We start from the raw sequence: 16,067 nt of genomic DNA, 5'->3' as shown, positions 1-16,067 counted from the left end.
TTGCAACAAATATATGGTAGGTCCCTCACAAAAAAACCTCATTTCGGGCACTCGAAAAATGGAAAATGAATTTTCCGTGCAAAGAAAATGAAAACTCCCTTTGGTAACATTGTTTGGAATTCCAAGATGCACCGTTGTGCACAATATGAGATCATTTGAACAAACTATGCCATGGATGTGACCATGAGATTGAGTGTTTGGGTTGAAATCCATGAACGTTCACACATGATAGCTCATTTATGAGAACACTTTTCTAAAATAATTTCCGTATTACAAGTTTATTATTTTTCCTGGAAACTTGGTCACATATAATGACACAATGCGAAGGTTTTCCAATTTTTTGATTTTTTTTGAATTTTTTATGCCCGTTTCAAAATGCGGTCAAAACGACGGGCTTGACCATTCCTAGCTAGTGGTTGAATCTTGGAATTTTTTTGGTGTTTCTCTGATTAAATTGGTACTTATGTACCTAGAAATGATTTTTGGAAAAAATAAATAGCAAACTATGAGGCAGCTGCAGTTCAAATTTGACCCGCTTCCACCTGAATCGGCGGGAATTTGTCTTTTTCACCAGAGGTGGATCAAAACTTTTGACACCCAACCATTTTGTCTATTGTGCATTAAATATGTCCTAATTTATAAAAATGATTTGGTACAATTTTGCAACAAATATATGGTAGGTCCTTCACAAAAAAATCTCATTTCGGGCACTCAAAAAATGGAAAATGAATTTTCCGTGCAAAGAAAATGAAAACTCCCTTTGGCAACATTGTTTGTAATTCCAAGATGCACCCTTGTGCACAATATGAGATCATTTGAACAAACTATGCCATGAATGTGACCATGAGATTGAGCATTTGGGTTGAAATCCATGAATCTTCACACATGATAGCTCATTTATGAGAACACTTTTCTAAAATAATTTCCATATTACAAGTTTATTATTTTTCCTGGAAACTTGGTCACATATAATGACACAATGCGAAGGTTTTCCAATTTTTTGATTTTTTTGAATTTTTATGCTCGTTTCAAAATGCGGTCAAAACGGCGGGCTTGACCGTTCCTAGCTAGTGGTTGAATCTTGGAATTTTTTTGGTGTTTCTCTGATAAATAGGTACTTATGTACCTAGAAATGATTTTTGGAAAAAATAAATAGCAAACTATGAGGCAGCTGCAGTTCAAATTTGACCCGCTTCCAGCTGAATCGGCGGGAATTTGTCTTTTTCACCAGAGTTGGATCAAAATTTTGACACCCAATCATTTTGTCAATTGTGTATTAAATATGTCCTAATATTTTATAAAAATGATTTGGTACAATTTTGCAACAAATATATGGTAGGACCTTCACAAAAAAACCTCATTTCAGGCACTCGAAAAATGGAAAATGAATTTTCCGTGCAAAGAAAATGAAAACTCCCTTTGGCAACATTGTTTGGAATTCCAAGATGCACCCTTGTGCACAATATGAGATCATTTGAACAAACTATGCCATGAATGTGACCATGAGATTGAGCGTTTGCGTTGAAATCCATGAATCTTCACACATGATAGCTTATTTATGAGAACACTTTTCTAAAATAATTTCCGTATTACAAGTTTATTATTTTTCCAGGAAACTTGGTCACATATAATGACACAATGCAAAGGTTTTCCAATTTTTTTGATTTTTTTTGAATTTTTTATGCCCGTTTCAAAATGCGGTCAAAACGGCGGGCTTGACCGTTCCTAGCTAGTGGTTGAATCTTGGAATTTTTTTGGTGTTTCTCTGATTAAATAGGTACTTATGTACCTAGAAATGATTTTTGGAAAAAATAAATAGCAAACTATGAGGTAGCTGTAGTTCAAATTTGACCCGCTTCCAGCTGAATCGGCGGAAATTTGTCTTTTCACGAGAGGTGGATTAAAAGTTTTGACACCCAACCATTTGGTTATTTGTACATTAAATATGGTCTAGTATTTTAGAAAAATGATTTGATACAATTTTACAACAAATATTTGGTATGTTCTTCACAAAAAAACGCATTTTGAGCACTCGAAAAATGAAAAATGAATTTTCGTGCAATGAAAATGAAAAGTTCCTTATTACTATTTTGTTATTTTTTTCTTCTAAAAACTAGGTCACATTTGATGACATGATGCGAAGGTTTTTCATTTGTTTCATTTTTTTTCCAATGTATGAGGTCAAGTAAATAGTTAAGATGATCTAACATCTTATTTTTAAATTTATCACGAATTGCGTTCTGATTGGTCCGTGGACAAGGCACACGGATCATGCACAAAACACCATTGGATCTTCCCGGATCCAACGGTAGCCGTCGCTCCTCGCCTCCCCCACCAACCCCACCTGAGGCGAAACCCTAGCTGGCATCTTCCATCCACCCCCCCCCCCGCCTCCTTTCTTTCTTTCTTTGTTTCTTTCTTTCTTTCTTTCTTTCTTTCTTCCTCTCCCCTCGTCCCCCTCAGATCCCCCTCCCCGATCCCACCAGCCGGCGGCGACCTCCCCGCATCCATGGCCTCCCCGCGCCCATCCTCGCGCATCGCCACCCCGACCCTTCCTTCCCCACCGCATCACCACCCCCAAGCCACCTCCCTTCCCTAACCCTACACCCGTACCTCAACCTGCGCCACAACCCGTCGGATCCCCCTTCTCCGCTGCCGCTCCCCCACCTCTCCCCTCAACCGGCGGCCAGATCCACCCACTCCCTCTCCCCACCCACTCACCGAACTCCCTCTCCGTCGCCGCCATCTAGGCCGGCAGCCATCTCCGGCGCGCAAGGCATCGGTGACCAGGGAGGAGGCATGGAGATGAGCTTCAGGGGCGGAGGTGGAGGGGAGTGCTCGTCGTCGTCCGCGGCGTCGATATAGTTCAGCGGTGCCCCTCCCCCTCCCCGCCTCCCACCCCCTCGCCGCCGCCTCCTCCTTCCTCCAGCACTACGTATCCAACCTCGCCTCTCGCTTTGCCGCCCCGCGCTCGCCACCCCGCACTCTGGTCTCAAGAGCTCGCCAGAATGGTCGCCCACAGGGTAAGCTCCTCCTCCCTCTCTCTCTCTCTTCCCCGCCCCGCCATCCTCCCCTAGTCCTCTAGATCCGCCGCGCCGTCGATCTTACCCCCATCGTGGCTGACCTCTCTGTGTTTGCGTGCAGTTCCACCAGTACTAGGTGGTGGGTCGCGCGTTGCCGACCCCCGGCGATGAGCAGCCCAAGATCTACCGCATGAAGCTCTGGGCCACCAACGAGGTCCACGCCAAGTCCAAGTTCTGGTCAGTCTCCTCCCCCGACATCGATCTTCCTCGCGTGCTGGTTTCGTCGGGCTTATGTGTTTGATTGTTTGGTTGTTTGCGTGCAGGTACTTCCTGAGGAAGCTCAAGAAGGTGAAGAAGGCCAACGGCCAGATGCTCGCCATCAACGAGGTATATCACTTCTCTCCAGTTGCCATGATGTGTGGATGCAACTTTAACTGTGCTGGCTGGTACTAACTGCTGTGGTTGTGCAATAGATCATTTTTGGTACCGTGTTGGTCTTGTGTATGGTGAAGACACTTGATTTTAGTTGCTGCATAGGGAGATGTATGCAACATCGCAGTGTTCTAGCTTTAACCAAACGGTAGAATAATATTGTTTCTGTGGATCGTGCCGAGGTTTTGGTGGTTTCTACTGAAGGTCCTTGGTTCCTTACTAGGTCATGTATATTGGTCGTGACCTCACTTGTATGTTAGGTTTAGTTCGTGTGTTCTGTGATGTTGCTGAAATAGGGTATTTGGTAGATTTATACCAGATCATGTAAGTTGGTTCTGGCCTCATTCGGTGTGAATTTAAATTGAACGAGCCGCTCTCTTAAACAACACTGCGACACTAAGTTCACTTTGCTCTTGTCTTGTTATGTAATAAGTGTTCTCAGTTGGTATCAAATGCGGTACCCTGTTCACCCTGCTTCTGTTATGTTACAAGTGTTTTAATTAAGTCCATAAATGATTGTTGTCCAGTGCACACAGTAGCACTACAAAATGCAAGTATGTTGATTATTTTTTGAAAACTCTACATCTTATTTCTAGCATCTTATACATGTAAAAAGAGAGTTAGAAAATGTGAATTAAGTGTAACCATGAGCTTTGTTTGTTCTTGTACTCTTTGTATGTTCCTGGTCGCCACCACCGACTACGAGCGGGGGTCCTGGTCCTCTCCCTCGTCGTCCTCGGTGGCGGCATCGCGGCTTGGCGCCATCGCCGTGCCCTGCGTCAACGTCACGATCAACTTCATGGATCGCCGTCTTCACGGTACGCACACACACATTTCTGAAATCCACAGTCAACAGTTTGGTGTACGCGCTGACTACTGAATCATGAGACATGCGTGTGGTTGTGCTTGTGCAGAGGTTGGTCGAAGAGGGCTGGAGTTCATGCCGTTCCTACTGTCCCTGTTCGTGTTCCTCTTCGGCACCTCCTGGTTCATCTTCGACCTCATCCTGGTGAGATTTCCATCCAACCCTCCCCGTCCCCATGGTGCTCTTTCTAGTTAGTACTTGTCCGAGAGAGTTGCTTGGAGTAACTATACTCAATATGCAGTCGCAGTAGAATTAGTTGCTTGGAGTATTTAACAAGACCGAACAAGATTTAACTTGTCAAGATTTAGCAATATTTCTTAGTAAAGCTGAGCAGAGTATATATTCTGAACATGCAAGCATAAATATTCTCAGCATAAGTACATGATTAGGAGTATCATGCTTCTGAATATCTCCAAGCTGGATATTTCCATTAAACATGTTTCTGAATACCTCCCATATATATTTCCGTTAGTCTGCTTAGTGCATCATTAAGATTATAAGCATCATTTTCATTGAATCCTGGTTACATATTTGTGTGTACTCAAGTTAAAAATGGGACTTGGAATAATATGCAAGTTTCATCTTTTCTATTGCAGCGAGTTGGTCGGTTATGCACTGGCAGCATCCTTGCTACTAGCAGTGGGCGCGATGGTCCGGGCCAAGCAGAGAAAGATAGGTGAGATATGCTCAGAGGTGATCATCGACAAGTCCTCGGACAAGATGACGATGGAGAGTATAGTGGAGGCACAACACATCATGAAGAAGGTGCACGAGTACGTCAAGATGACGAACGTCGTGATCCTCAGGCTATGGTCCATTATTCTAGCCCGGTCACCAAAGGTATATATCATTGCACACTAGTCTTGATCATTGACCATCCTTTGTGTAATGTTGGGGTACCGTCCGTCACATATGGTTCTGGACTATAATGTTTTGTGTACTGTTCATTGTCCTGATCATTGTTTCAGTTAAATTCAGTCCAAATTCAGTCAAGGAGTACTCCAAATTTAGTCCAAACACAGTCCAGATATTGTTTTGGTTTACTTGTACTCCAAATTCATTCCAAACACAGTCCAGGAGTATAAACAAGTTTACAGATTCAGTCCAATTTCACTTGTGCAGGAAATTCACCTGTGCGGGGGCAGCGGGGAAGGAGCAGCACCGACAGCCCTGATAGAGGAAGCCATGTTGCCGTTTTGTTTGTTCCCAGCCTTGACTATGGTTGTCCAGCGAGTCCGGCATGTCATCATTTTCTTGTAAAGCAGTATTGTATCACACTTGTAGAGCTCGTTACACATGTAGATCTTGTAAAGTACTGTATTACACATGGTCATATGTATTGGCAACGTGATCTGGTTGCTCTTATTTGAAGTATAATGTGTGCTTTTGTCTGCCAAGTTAAATACTAGTTGAAATATGAAGAATATGAGCCTGATAGATGGGACTCACTTACCAGACCCAAACCTGACAACTGGGACCCATCTGACTGGTGGACCCATTTAATAAAAAAAGGAAATTATAATTATTTAGATGAAAAGGCCAAGGCCCAATAATAAAAAAGGCTGCAATGTTGGGCCAGGCCCATGAAGTCGACCAAAAATTGACAGAAAAAAATATAGAAAGGCTGAATTAATGGGCTAGGCCCATGTAGAAAACTGAATTGGACCGGGCTGAATCTTGTGCCACATCATCTTGCCACGCTGGATGCCTACGTGGCCTGGGGAGGTTGCTAATGACCAAAACACCATAGTGGACATATTTTGGTCGTAAACGTCTTTGACCATTCCAGAAGAAAGGTCGCTATAGTCAGTTTATGACCGCCAGCTTTTGACCTTCTGTTTTTGGTCACAAAAAGGTCGCAAATGGAAATTTGTGACCTTTCAATGACCAATAGTGGTGGTCACAAGTTGACATATTTCTTGTAGTGGTGGGTCGTTCCCTATCAAAAACCATCATGCTTGTTGTGAGAAGCATACCCAAACTAGCCCCAAATGGGACAAAATTTGTACCATGGCATGTTGATGCCGCTCCATGATAGCATGCCAGGTTTCATGAATTTCAGATGAGTTTTGGATTTACTAGAATTTTAAAACCAGGCATCTCAATGTTTTGTCAGCAATCAACGGTGCCCTAGTGTTTGAAATTCATTCCCATTTCTTGCATGGGACCTAAGCATGCACCCAAGGACACATATTTGATTTTTAACCAATTTATATGCATTGGAGCATGTGCATGTGGTTCAATTTGAATTATGCACATAAATGCATTGAAAACACATTTAATGCATAAAAAATGTCCAAACGAACCCCGAAAAATCTAAAAAATCCACACAACACTCCTGTTCTTCTATGTTTACACGAGAAAAAAATTTGGAAGCAATAAGGGGCAATGGATATCGTTTCATCCCCAAAGGTGGGACGTTCCCTATCGAAAACCATCATGCTTGTTGTGAGAAGCTCCAGTTTGTGAGAAGCATATACCCAAACCTGCCCCAAATGGGACAAAATTTATACCATGGTGATACGTCTCCAACGTATCTATAATTTTTGATTGCTCCATGCTATATTATCTACTGTTTTGGACATTATTGGGCTTTATTATCCACTTCTATATTATTTTTGGGACTAACCTATTAACCGGAGGCCCAGCCCAGAATTGCTGTTTTTGCCTGTTTTAGGGTTTCGAAGAAAAGGAATATCAAACGGAGTCCAAACGGAATGAAACCTTCGGGAACATGATTTTCTCAACGAACAAGACCCGGGAGACTTGGACCCTACGTAGAGAAAGAAAAGAGGAGGCCACGAGGTAGGGGGCGCGCCTGCCTACCCCAGGCGTGCCCACCACCCTCGTGGGCCCCCTGTTGCTCCACCGACGTACTCCTTCCTCCTATATATACCTACGTACCCCCAAATGATCAGATATGGAGCCAAAACCTTAATTCCACCGCCATAACTTTCTGTATCCATGAGATCCCATTTAGGGCCTGTTCCGGAGCTCCACCGAAGGGGGCATCGATCATGGAGGACTTCTACATCAACACCATAGCCTCTCCGAATTATTAGTTTGGTTTGGCGTACTAGATTGATCTTTCTTGCAATGAGAGAAGTGCTTAGCTTTGGGTTCAATCTTGCGGTGTCCTTTCCCAGTGACAGTAGGGGCAGCAAGGCACGTATTGTATTGTTGCCATCGAGGATAACAAGATGGGGTTTTCTTCATATTGCATGAGTCCATCCCTCTACATCATGTCATCTTGCTTAAGGCGTTACTCTATTTTTAACTTAATACTCTAGATGCATGCTCGATAGCGGTCGATGAGTGGAGTAATAGTAGTAGCTGCAGGCAGGAGTCGGTCTACTTGTCTCGGACGTGATGCCTATATACATGATCATACCTAGATATTCTCATAACTATGCTCAATTCTGTCAATTGCTCCAACAGTAATTTGTTCACCCACCGTAGAGTACTTATGCTCTCGAGAGAAGCCACTAGTGAAACCTATGGCCCCCGGGTCTATCTTTACATATTAATCTCATATTACTTAGTTATTTCCTTTGCTATTTATTTTGCCTTTATTTTACTTTGCATCTTTATCATAAAAATACCAAAAATATTATGTTATCATATCTATCAGATCTCACTCCCGTAAGTGGCCTTATAGGGATTGGCAACCCCTATTTGCGTTGGTTGCAGGATTTATTTGTTTTCTACAGGTACGAGCGACTCGCGCATAGCCTCCTACTGGATTGATACCTTGGTTCTCAAAAACTGAGGGAAATATGTACGCTACTTTGCTGCATCATCCCTTCCTCTTCAGGGAAAACCAACGCAGTGCTCAAGAGGTAGCAAGAAGGATTTCTGGCGCCGCTGCCGGGGAGGTCTACGCAAAAGTCAACATACCAAGTACCCATCACATACCCTTATCTCTCGCATTACATTATTTTCCATTTGCCTCTCGTTTTCCCCTCCCCCACTTCACCCTTGCCGTTTTATTCGCCCTCTCTCTCTATCCTCCCTCTCTATTTGCCTCTTTTTACCCGCTTGCTTTTTGTTTGCTTGTGTGTTAGATTGTTTGCTTGTCGTTATGGCTAGTCCCTTATCTTCTCCGTTGTCTCCCGAGAATGAAATTCTAAATTTTAAGCAAAGGGAGGGAGAAAATCTAAAATATGCTTGGTATAGAATTTGCAATGCTCAAAATAGATCTACTAGGAAGCAATCTACTTCCGTTCTCCTTCGCAATTTTTATGTAGGCATTACTCCTTGGCACCGTTATGTTCTTGATACTATTACCGGAGGGAACTTTTTGGGTAGCCATACTTTTGATTCTTATAATGCTATATTAGATTTATTTGGCTCACCCCCTCACTACTAGGAAAAGGCATGCTAGTGGCGCACCAGTTTTGCCTACTAATGACACACTACTGGCGCGCCACAAGTACCACGCCATTAGAATTAAATACTAATGGCGCACCACTAGTGCGCCATTAGTATCTGGTGTACCAATGGTGCACCACGCAGTGCGCCATTAGTATAGCCAACAGTGCGCCATTAGAATGCCTCCCTGGGGGCCATATGTACCCATGTGCTTTGGCATACTAATGGTGCACTAGTGAGTGATGCGCCATTAGTTTCATTTTTATAGTGCGCCATTAGTGTCTTGAGTGGTGCGCCACTAGTATGATTATTAGGGATTTTTTTCTTTTCTGATTTTTTCATCGGTTACAAAATATATTATTGGATAGAATTTAGACAACACCACACAACAACAGTAGACTCATCGAATACAATAGAAGATTAGTCTCTGAATACAAATCATCATATTAGTCTCCAAATTCAAAAGACCGAACAAAGATAGAACATTACAAGTCTCGAGACCGCGAGTAGCGAGTTTGTCTTCACATTACAAGTCGATATCGATCATCTAAACTACCATCGCATAGAAGAGAGCTGCGGTCATCACGATGAGTATAATCACAATGAAACTGATCTTCATCCAGTTCCTCCAACGCTCCCTCCTCTCTCCCGCTAGATAGCGCGCGTATCTAGATTCTGCCTCTGCCCTAGTGGTGTACCCTTTGTAACTGTTACCGCTGAAATGGTGAACCTGCCTCCGACACTCCTCCCAGTCGTCGTAGACTCCGGGAACCTTACCCTTGTACACAACATACGACGGCATCTCTATGCACTAGCCAAACAAAACGTTAGTAGCAATTCACATACAATACATAAGCAATATATATGTATGCAACAAAAGGATCGGAAGAGAAAAGCAAGACATTAATAGCATCGATTACATCTAAGTTGAACGACTGTCCAAACCAAAGAGACATACAAGTTCATTAAAGTTTAATTACAACATGAGCCAATCGATGTTTCAGAACTACACATAGCATCACTACTTTGGACTCGACTCAAGGGACCGGAGCGTGGATGAAGCCGCCGTCTATCATGATGGTCATGAAATCACGAGCATTGTCAGCCTGCATTTGTAGCGTTGTGTCTATCTCACTGTTGGACGGTTGATTTCTGAGGTTGAACTGCCCCGAGGTACGAAGGACATCTTGGTGGATGATTTCCGCAAACTCCGACTGGATGCGAAAGAATTCTTGTCTGATGTCCGCGTCCTGGATTGCCGACAAGCTCGCGGCCCAATCTTTGAGATTATTTGGTAGCAGAAGGTGATTATGGTCCCGTACGATCGCCCGCATGTGATGGAGGGCGTAGTAGGCATCCTTCTGAACACCAGGCGGCTGCTTGATGCAACAGAACGTCGTATTATGGGCGAACACGTGCTTGTCGTACTTACGAACTGCTCGGTTGAAGGTGCCTCCAGATTTGGTGTAGCCGGGGAGAACATCATCAAGAAATTTCTTGATATTTGTGTAGTCTTTCTTCGACAGACGGTCCAAGTCGAAATACGTGGCCATGGAATATTTCAGGCTTAAGAGGATGAGTGTGCAATGTGTGTCACTGCACAAAACACGGAATGAAAAAAAACGATCAAAATCTAAGAAATCATATGTTACGGGGCGGTTGAGGGGACGACTTACTCGGGAAAGTAAGGCACGAGGAAGTTATCCTTATCTAGGTTTGCCAGAATGACGCCTTCGAGGTAAGAACTCGCGACTTGCTGGTCCCTAGCGCTGGCCAAGATCTTGGCACGCATGTAGAAGGGGTCGACTATCACGATATCCGGTGTCTTGTCTCTAATGATCCGCATCTCCGTACTCAGCGAAAATAGCTGAACAAATGTGTAGTGCGGCGGATGAAGGCTAAACATAGCGAAGATGTCATCAAACCGCAGGACGATCGTACCCCCGATGGCGTTATCCACAAAGCCCTTGCCCTTTGGCACCTTGGCCACGAAAACCGGGTATGCCATGTCATTCTCTCTGAGACGCCGCTTCTCCAAAGAAAGAACATTGTCATGCAGACTCCGCATAGCACTGGTTGCAACATTGAGCATATTAGTCGGTAGCATTGGCCTACCCGCCACATGCACCCTCCTCGAGATATCCTTAGGTGAAGGTGGCCAGTCCTGAGCACGGATCATACTCGGTGCCGGCTGGCTCGCACCCTTGTTGCTCTTTCTTTTCCGTCCCTTCTTCTTATGTTGTAATGGGACCGAGTTCTGCTCACAGACCGCCTTCTTGAGTGTGTTGGGGCTGATAATATTTCGCACCTCGGCTATCTGAGGCTCAGTGAAGTCCGCAGCTGGAGGCGTCTCCTGAGAACTGAATGCCAGATGACGCCTGTTGCAATTGGGTTTCTCCGTGGTACCAGCTAGATCGCGATCGTCTTTTGTAGGGTTGGGTTCTTGAGAAGGAGGCCCCAAGAATTCCTCATCGTACCCATGTTCGGCAAAGTACTTATCGATGTTGGTAAATGTATCATCGTCGTTGTCATCGTCGTCCGGATCCTGTGCCATATGCATGTTCGGATCCTGTGCCATAGGGATGTCTGGCATGTCCTGTAGCATTGTAGCGTTCTTGCCATGGCTTGGCGCCGGTACGACTGGCGGTGTTGTCTTCGGGGTGGTGTCCCCTGCCCCCAAACGAATCTGGCTCTTCGGCCAAAGCAGGGGCCAGCTTAGGCAGGCGTTGAGGGTCATCAGATCATCTTCGTCGGCCCCGGCGGGTCAAATCAGAGGTAACAACTAGTCGCAACCTGGCAGCACCCGAACCATTTGAACCCTATACACGGTGGGTGGCATCGGATTACCGTGGAACACGGGGTTGCCCGGTTGAACGATTTTGCCCTTGGCGACATCGACCAACTCATCATTCACGAAGTGCAGGAGAGTGCACGGAACGTCGGCGGCGCCCTGCGAAAACATGTAGGGTGTCAGGGATGCCCAGTCAAAGGCAAGGAGATGAAGTCCTCGGCCGAGAGGCTTAATTAGTTACCGTGATGATGGCGTCGAGCTTGGCTAATGTCGAGGCACCGCCAACGGCGGGCGTGCAACTGACGGAGGGGCCGCTTACTGCCGAGGTGCCGGCCGGTGTACACCCGGGTGCATTAAGCTCCAATGCCCGTGCCGGCGTCGGAGACACCAATACCGCCTCCGCCGGAGACACCAATGGCACCGCCTGCGCGTTGTGCGAGTTGCTTGTCATGAAGCTGGGAATTGGGGGCGGCCCCTGTTGGCCGCTCGCAATCCACGTCGTCAGCCCATGAATCAAGGTAGGCATAATTCCGGTGAGCGTCGATCCCAGTTGTTGTTGCACCTGCTCTTGGACAATCTCCGGAATCCATGCCACTTGTGCCTTGAGTTCTTGAACCTCGCGCGACTGGCTTTCCGAGCTCGTCTTTCTCTCCTTTCGCCCACCAGCGTTATAGTATGACGACCATTTTGTGGACAAGCCTTTGCCGGACACACGACCAGCTGACGATGGTTTACTGAGCTTATCCTTGTTTTTCATTATGTTGAACACCCTATTTAGAGTGTTGTCCCAAGGGGTGCTCTGAGACGACCCCGCGCTACTGCTTTCAGTCTCCTGCGCCAGAACAAGCTCAAGCGCCCTGGTCTTCGGATCTGTGGTAAGCTCCTTTGTTATCGGGTCCTCCTTGTACTGGGCCCTGACATAGTTCCGGGTCTGCTTGTCACGGTATTTCTCGAAGCGGGGCGGTAGGCCTTGCTCAGCATGCTCCGCGTCCTCCTTGTCCCATATAGGCTCCGCCACTCTGTAACCACTGGGACCGAGTTTGTGTTCCCCTAAGTTCAACTCCCGCATTTCTTTCCCCCACTGACTTGATTCGGAGGTTGCGCTGCTCTCGCACTTGATCTTGAACTCCTTGTAGTCATCTTTGTTGATCGAAGGATTTTTCGCCTTGATCTTCTCATAACTATCACCTTTGTCAATCATTCTCTTCACCGCGCTTTTCCAAGTAGACAGGGTTGTGCTCATCCTCATGAGGGCGGCACTGTTCACTTTATTCCCTGAGAGGCGTGTGTTTTCAAATTCAGCGGGGAACTTGTATCGTTCGTGCAGCTTCGTGAAGAGGAGGTGGCGCAAATTCCCTCAGTCCTTATGCCTTAGGTTCTCGGTGTTGATCGAGATGGTGCTCCGAAGAATGCACCCGAGCTGAACCGAGTACCCCTTGACTATTTGTTTGGGCTTCGTTGGATTCCCATTGGAGTCCACTTGAGTAAATTCCTCCTTGACGGTGCGGAGCGTGTTCGGGCACCGGTCTTTCCGTTGCCTCTTCGGTTGGCTGCCATCTGTGCGTGCGCTGCCATCATCAGTGGTGGCATCCTCGGCGGCAGAGTGGTGGCATCCTCGGCGGCACCATCAGTGGTGTCATCCCCGACGCCACTATGGGTTGTGTAGTCAGGATTGGTGTCTTCCGCGGCGTCCTCATAGCGGTGAGGTTCTTCCTCCATCTCCTGGGACAGCTCCTAGAATTGCTTGCCGCCCGAACCGCCGGCCTCATCGTTGTGGGCCATGTTTCACTCTAAATAGGAAAACTGTTTGGTCAAAAAGTTGTTTATTGTCAAGGAACAAGATCATGGTCTCATCATTTAGGTTTTGTCGACACCGAGGCATCCTAAAAGCTAAGCTTTTATCATTTAGGGTTTGTTGACGCTGAGGCACCCTAAAAGCCTAAGCTTTCATCATTTAGGTTCTTATCGACACCGAGGCAACCTAAAAGCCATGGTTTTATCATTTAGGGTTTGTCGATGTTGAGGCACCCTAAAATCCTAAGCTTTCATCATTTAGGTTCTTATCGACATCGAGGCACCCTAAAAGCCAAGCTTTTATCATTTAGGGTTTGTCGACGCCGAGGCACCCTAAAAGCCTAAGCTTTCATCATTTAGGTTCTTATCGACACCGAGGCACCCTAAAAGCCAAGGTTTTATCATTTAGGGTTTGTCGACGCCAAAGCACCCTAAAAGCCTAAGCTTTCATCATTTAGGTTCTTATCGACACCGAGGCACCCTAAAACCTATGGTTTCATGCAGCAAGAATAAAGGGGAAGTTGATCCTACTTAATTAAGTACTAAGACCCCGGCCCATGCATTAGTCACAAGTACCCCATATGTCCTATTTTTTAGCAATGTCGTGCTAAAATTCACAGAAAATTTCAGCATGACCTTTGCTGAAAATAGGACATATGGAGTACCCGAATTTGCCGGAACGGAAGTTAATCGACATTCCAGCAAACTCAAGGGCCTCTTGGGGTACCTGCAAATTCATCACGACACAATGGTCGGAGGCAAAACCCAGCAAACTAGCAAAGTTACTGACGTGGTTACAAAAATTGTTTTCTGTAAAAGATGATCATCATCTTTGCAAGTTACTGACAGTATATACAACAACTTATCCTAAATGTGGCTAGAACTGTAGATTTACAAATTAAAGGACACAAACTCAAGCAAGCTTCCTGAACAATACCCTGACAGAAAACATAGGACAAGCAATGAATTTCTATAACCAGTAAGAACAAGGGGATGATTTTAGCAAGTTAAGTGCAGCTCTAGCACCCTATGCATGAAATGTATCATGTATCAAACCATCAATTAACTGCTGGAAAACATAAATGTACCATGTGAACATATAATACCTTCATGAGCGAACTCAATGAGTGTGAACCAACAGGGTGTGGGTCACCACAGATTCTGTAGTCAAAAACCTTCAGGACAGAGTGAAAATAGTTACAATATGCTTGCAAGTAATTTTTCTGTAACTAAGGCACAATATGCTTGCAAGTAAATCACAATATGCTTGCAAGTAATTTTTCTGTAACAGTCTTGCCCCTATTTGAAGGACAAGCAAATAGATACAATGGATAACTTTGGCACAATCCTAAGGCACAATCGTCTGACTAATTCATCACTATAGGCCAGCATGAAACACACTCCTCCAAAAAAATACTAAAATTCCACTATTATTGCCTGTAAAAAGCCTAAAATCCACTAGTATTGCCTCTAAGAAAGCCTTAAAAGTCCACTATTATTGACAATCGAAATATGATCTGAACTGTAAGGAGTTAATTGAAAAATGAGTGTTAACTGAAGTTTTCTAGTATAGATCATAACTGAAGTTATTCAGAGAATATAGTGACATCAAATGCAGTTAATTAGTCTTAATTGAATCTTAGTAAGGTTCATTCTGAAGTCAAAAGTCCCCAAACAGTGAAAGGGAACAAACAAAAAAATGTTATGGAAATTCCAAAAGAGTCTAAAGGTATGGGTTGGTTTTTGGTTCCAATTTGAAAACCCAAAATTTCATCAACACATTAATTATAATTTGTTTGTGCAAATACTTCTCTCAGACAGCCACACACATCTTTCTTCATCCAATTTTTTCCTACAACATCATTGAACATCTGAAACTTAGCAGCTCAACTTGAGAAAAAAATGGATAGGTAGGGACATTTATGCTTTTTGCCATCTAATCTAATCTACCTCTGCTTGATTAACTATTGTTTTGGTTTTCACTTTGTGCCAGCCCATTAGATTAGTTGGTAAAGTACATGCTTCATCTTACATTCCCTACCTGTGTGTACATGCATTTGCAGGCTTTCAGGCCCTGACTAATTAACTACATTGCTGACCAGAGACCCTGCTGTTTACTGGGAGGTGGCAATACTACTGTGCTAGTGTGCTAGTACTGGTTTATATTCTTTGGAACCTTCTACTTATGAAGCTCTCTCCAGTAAAGATTTTCAACTACTAGTACATTTTTGTATGGTGCAAAAGTCTAGCAGCACTAGAACTAAACTGATTGATCTATACATGTTGTAGGAGGAGCTATATCATTTTCTCCATGGGGAATTTTGTGTAGGTACTTAGACAGCCACACACATCACCAAATTTCAGCAGGAGGCGGATATAGACTTACTAACCAGAATTTAGCTAGCAGTGCAGTAACTTGCAAGTGTTAATAGCTATAAACACTGAAATATGCATTTCTATCCATAAGCTATCAAATATCATCAGAAGATAACAGACACGGTCGAGGGGAGGGAGGGATGGAATGGGAAGGAAGGGTGGAGAGGGAGGAAGGAGGAAGGAGGAGAGGTACCTGGGCGGGACGACCGGTCACCGGAGGGGTTGGGGTCGCGGTTGGGGTCGGCGGCGGCGGCGTTGAAGGGATGGCTCGATTGGTCGTCGGGGAGGCCTCATGGGCGCCTCGGTTGGTCATGGAGAGGCCGGCGGCCACGGTCGTCGTCCTGCACCCCGTGCTCGGACTGAGGTAGAGACGGCGCAGGGCAGGGGCCGACACGGGGAGGCTGTCGGCGACGGC

General features: G+C 45.0%; 1 long non-coding RNA gene across 1 annotated transcript; it reads left to right on the top strand.

Moving 5' to 3' along the window:
• The first annotated feature begins 3,150 nt into the window (after nucleotides 1–3,150).
• LOC123107068 (uncharacterized) lies at nucleotides 3,151–9,582 on the top strand. Its single transcript, XR_006451583.1, has 5 exons — nucleotides 3,151–3,260; nucleotides 3,347–3,410; nucleotides 5,623–5,627; nucleotides 8,928–8,930; nucleotides 9,572–9,582. It is a non-coding gene; the product is annotated as an uncharacterized lncRNA (long non-coding RNA).
• The last annotated feature ends 6,485 nt before the right edge of the window (nucleotides 9,583–16,067 follow it).

The sequence above is a fragment of the Triticum aestivum genome, chromosome 5A (assembly GCF_018294505.1).
Source record: "Triticum aestivum cultivar Chinese Spring chromosome 5A, IWGSC CS RefSeq v2.1, whole genome shotgun sequence".
Lineage (NCBI taxonomy): Eukaryota > Viridiplantae > Streptophyta > Magnoliopsida > Poales > Poaceae > Triticum > Triticum aestivum.
Note: the sequence above shows the minus strand (reverse complement) of the source record. Positions and strands in the feature narration are given on the sequence as shown.